Below are 5,578 nucleotides of genomic sequence, written 5' to 3'. Positions count from 1 at the left end.
CCAACCTTTTTCGGTGACACCATTTGCATGGCCATGTTTTGACTTGTGGAACTTGGTTGTCTTTTTGCCTTATGACCCTCCATTGGAAGAATTTTCTTTAAACTACCTGTGCTTTCAACTGCCTCATGTTTTGGTCCAAGATCTCATAGTCTCCAGAGAATGTTACTATGATTTTTCTGTGAGTATCATTTATTTCCACATGGCACAAAAGGAAAGGATAATTTGGTAGGTTTGAATAGTCTTGATCACTTCTTCATCATGTCCTACAGTGGGCATGCACTTAGAACCTATACGCCTGGTAGGCAGGACACTTCCTGCAGTGTCATACTGGATTTGCACATAGCGATTTCAGTTCTCTTAACAGAAAAACAACGACCACCATTGTATACCTCTTCTTTCTCCAAGTGTTTCTTGGATTTCCTTGATCCATTGGGACCCAAGTGGTTTCTACAACAATCCATGTCCTTCAGCTGTCAGTCCATCATTCTCTAAAGAGAGATCTGGAAATTGGTTCTTCAGTTCCACTGTGATCTCAAATACTGTATCTCATGTATTTGCTCTGCCAATGTTTTTCCCCACTGTTCTTTGGTGCTGTTTTGATTTTCCAACCTTGTCTGGAGAACATCAGCTTTCCTTATGTAGGAAATTCATGTTGTCTCTATTGCATTTCAGGATAAAAATTATTTCCTCTTCCCTCTTTTCACTTCCTCCAGTAGGGAAACATGATGATACTTGTAGTTGTAGATTGGATGCTCTTTAGGCAAGAAGGAAAACGTTACAAAGACTCTGATGGTCATTTTGATGCTTTCCCTACCATTCATGTTGTTTGGAAATTTTCCTGCCAACTCTCTAGCCAAGCATCTGGGCTACTACAATATATTTTATAAGGAAGATGATACTGGCAAATATCAGTCAGTGCATCAGATTTGGATTGTTGCATCAGAATGCAACAACCCAAATACAAGCTGGCAAACTTGTGCTCTGTCATCTCTATCATCTATCTATTTATCACCATAATAGATAGATAGATAATACCAGGCCCAGTAAATTATTTTTTTTCCAAAGTGGAAAAAAAAAAAAAGAAATAGCTGGCATTGGCATGAAGACAGTGTTGCTATGGAGTTTCCACCAGAGGTTGCTAATATGTCTATGACTGCTGAATGAATTGGCATTTAACATAAACACTTATACATCAGTCAAGTGTGACCCATGTATCTGTTCTAAATGCATTTTATGAAAGGAAAAGCAATCGATAACGAGGACTTATGTTGGTCTATTGGATACCTATGAAGGCTCACCTTCAGCAGGAAGATCACTATTGATCTTCTTGCTGTATAGAATATATAGGTGGTGCAGTGGTTAGAGTGCAGCACTGCAGGCTTCAGCTGACTGCTAGCTGCAGTTCAGCAGTTCAAATCTCACTGGCTCAAGGTTGACTCAGCCTTCCATCCTTCCGAGCTCGGTAAAATGAGGACCCAGATTGTTGCGGGCAATATGCTGACTCTGTAAACCCCTTAGAGAGGACTGTAAAGCACTATGAAGCAATATATAAGTCTAAGTGCTATTGCTATTGCTATTGCTATTGACCCTAGGAGTTTCCTAAAAGACAAGGATGGTATTGTTGAGGAAAAGACAGGTTAGGATGGGTCTAATCCCAGATCACTTACATAACAGATTGTTACAGTAAAAACAATGCCTTTTTTAATATAATTGTTATTGAACTTTATAAAGAGTAGGGATAATAAGTGCCGAAATCAGGAGTTACTAATTACATTTCAAGCTATTCAGTAGCAAACTATATACTTCAAGCAGAGGTGGGGAACAATAGCCCCTTTATAACTTGTGGCCTTCATCTCCCAGAATTCCTCAGCCATTGTCCCCAACCCTTGACTTAAAAGGAATGCTAAAGAAGCAACACCAAAAATAAAACAAAAGACAAAAGAAAATGAGAAACAAAGGAAATACTATAATATTAAAAACCAAAAATAGGAAAGAGCTCCTACAATAATACTATAAGATTTTATACTGTTGAATAATAAATAAATAAATAAATAAATAAATAAATAAATAAATAAATAAATAATTTTAAAAGGTAAAGTTTTCCCCTACCCAGTTGTATTGGACTTTAGGGGCAGTGCTCATCTCCATTTCCTACCCAAGGGAGCCAGCATTGTCTGAAGACACTTCCATGGTCATGTGGCCAGCATGACTATACACTGAAGTCAGTGGTGGGTTCTACTTACCTTTACTACACGCGCTCTTTTGCACATGCATAGAAGATGATGTCAGGGTCGATAGGTGGAGCCTCCCGCCGGTTTTACTACCGGTTCTATAGAACCGGTGCGAACCGGGGCAACCCTCCACTGACCGAGGTGTACGGAATATCCTGTTACATGGTACTTGGGTCTTGAACTGCTTGCCAACAAGCCTAATGTCTTAACCTTTAGACATTAAACCTTTAGACCATCGTGCCCCAAAATTGTGTATATATATACATATATATTACTATAAATAATTTTTTAAGTGACACATCCAACCTAAAACATATTGAATCATATTTACCACAAATCTGTTTCTTGATTTCACCCATTCCCTCTTCTTGCTAATGATGATAATAGATATATGAGCAAAATTTTCCTTCATTGTGACTCAAGGCTTCCACTGATATGCAATATAGAGTTGTCAACACTCATGTGATATTGTGCTGAACAAGCGAATATGACATAGATGTCAGAAATCAAAATGTAAACTTGGGAGCGCCTCATAATCGGATGGTGGAAAGAGGAAGAGGAAGGAAAAGAGGAAGGAGATGAGATGATGTCTTCCTGTTCTGCATCCTGAGCTGACAAGAATTACCATTTGTGGCTTCTGGGGAAAAATACTCTGAATAGCCACAGGATATTTGCAATATTTGCCTCATTTAAATACTGTAGAATAGAATTCACTGAAAGTAAGGTATTTTTACAAGTTTCCTTACCTTTGGTATGAGTCCCCTCAGTCATCTTTGCTGATGGGAGAAAAGAAATTGGGTTTTTTTATTTACTTATATCACTAAACTATAAGTTCCATTATGTAAGTAAACCAAAAAAACCCCACACACAATAACCCACCCACCAGTCTTCTTTTCCCCCATCAGCAAATATGACCTATTTCAAAGGTAAAGAAACCCTTAGAAAATCACTAACTCTCAAGAAGATCATAGTTTTATATGGCGCTGAGGTGGTGCAGTGATTAGAGTGCAGTACTTCAGGATACTTCAGCTGACTGCTAGCTGCAGTTCAGCAGTTCAAATCTCACCAGGCTCAAGGTTGACTCAGCCTTCCATCCTTCCGAGGTCAGTGAGGACCCAAATTGTTGGGGGCAATATGCTGACTCTATAAACCACTTAGAGAGGGCTGAAAGTCTAAGTGCTATTGCTATTATAAGGGAAAGATTTTGTGTGGACAGCTTCTAGGGCCAACATAGGAGGTTTGAAGCCTTTGGACACCTTTAAATCTATTGTAGTTCCTGTCAAACCGTGGTAGCTACCTGAGCTGACAGTGGTTTTTCCAAGTATGAATTTCGCAATGTTCTCATCAGCCAAATTTATTGCGATGAAGGCAATATTTGATACAAGTAAACCGCAGAAGTGCCAGTTTAGTACCAAGGTATTTATGTGTAATCTGGGGCAGGGACTTTCCATCTCTTGTTCTCAACTCCTTGAGATAAAACATAGTGTGATAGATCTCTTCTGTGATAAATGGAGAATCTGCAGACATAAATTATTTACGCAATGTTTGTTCAAACTCTTTTCTGTCTATGAATGAAGGCAACTCTTCCAGTTCTAGCCTCAGTGAACTTCATTGCATCATGTTGTTGAATGATTGTGTAAGAAGAAAAATAACGTTAATCCTTGCACACAGCAAACAATAGCGTCTTTCAAGAAATTTTTGGAAACTGCTTTTGTACTTGAAGCCCCTTTCTTCCCAGGTCTATAACTTCACTACTAGTATGCCAACATAAACAATTTTTATAAGCCACAATAATGTCATATACATCATCATGTAATTCATATAATATAATGTCATAAAGAGAATTGGTTTGGTGGTGGTGCAGTGGTTAGAATGCAGTATTGCAGGCTAATTCTGCTGACTGCCAGCAGTTCGATTCTGACCAGCTCAAGGTACACTCAAGCTTCCATCCTTCCAAAGTCGGTAAAATGGGGACCCAGATTGTTGGGGGAAATATGCTCTGTAAACTGCTTAGAGAGGACTGTAAAGCACTATGAAGTGGTATATAGGCCTAAGTGCTATTGCTATTGGTGTAGTGGTTAAGATATCGGGCTAGAAATTGGGAGACCATGAGTTCTGGTTCCACCTTATGCACAAAGACAGTTAAGTGACCTTGGGCAAGTCACCCTAAGAAGATGGCAGTGGCAAAATACTTCTGAAATCTTGCATAAAAAATTGCAGAGTCTCGTTCAGGCAAGTGCCAACAGTTAATACTGACACAAAGGTATGTGCGTGCACAAACACACACAGAGTGACACAACATATGAAATACTTTGGGTTTCTGAGCTGGGAGAACAATGATAAAGTTAAATAATTAGTCCTAGTCTTTAGAACTATTGTATTACATCATTTGTAATGTACAATGTACAAAAGTTACATTTCTGATTTTTGCATTCCAGCCCACAAATTGATTGTCAGCCCTAATTTAAAAAAAAAACACTGTACAGTTTAAGATTTACTTATACAGTAACATCAGTATGACTGCCCATCTACTTGAGAATAAGAAAATATATGGTTATAGAAAAGGATAGAAAAGGATGTATTGAAATGGACATGTAATTATGTACATGCTTTGGCCATCTCCCTCCTGGATAGACATTCTCTTTAGAATATTTTAAAAAGATATTGTGGTAAATAGAACTAGCCCCAGTATAATCAATGCTGAAGTAGGTGTCAATAGTTTACACCATTGAACCTCCTTGTTCCTGCTCAGGGATCTTTCAGTTGTGGATCCAGTTCTTCCCCAGAAGCAAGAATGAATGCCAGTTATCTGCCCAAATGTGTCTGACTCCCTGAACCCTTTCATCCTATGACATCCCTTTCAGAAATAGTTGAGATCCCACAATACAGAACCGGACTCAAACCACCCAAATGCCTGCTTGATGGTGATAACAATTTTTTCCTCCTTATATTTCTGTGCATCCATCTATTGATCATCTGCAATGTAGAGGCCCAGAAATACAGCATATCAGGAGCTCAATAATAGAATGGATCAAATTAGCTGAGTGTCAGGAGAAGACAAATATTACTTTATTTATTACAAGACAATCTGTGACCCATTGGGTCATCATTTCAGAAATGCTTCCTTACCTAAACAGAGAAACAGAACGACCATGGCTGAACAAAAAGGAGCAACATCTGGCTTCCTGCAGACTTCCCCACTGATTTTCCTTATAGGAAACAGGAGTAATTTCTGACTTCCTGCCGGCTTCCCCGCTGATTTTCCTTACAGGAAACTGATAGGGAGTGTTAGAAATGATGATTATGTGGCTGTGGCTGATCATGGCAGCACAGTGACCTGGCAGCCC

This window comes from Pituophis catenifer, unplaced genomic scaffold (genome assembly GCF_029215685.1).
Source record: "Pituophis catenifer annectens isolate HBS135680 unplaced genomic scaffold, rPitCat1.0.hap2 SCAF_1, whole genome shotgun sequence".
Classification (NCBI taxonomy): Eukaryota; Metazoa; Chordata; class Lepidosauria; order Squamata; family Colubridae; genus Pituophis; species Pituophis catenifer.
The sequence above is the reverse complement of the archived record's forward strand: the minus strand, read 5'-3'. Positions refer to the sequence as shown.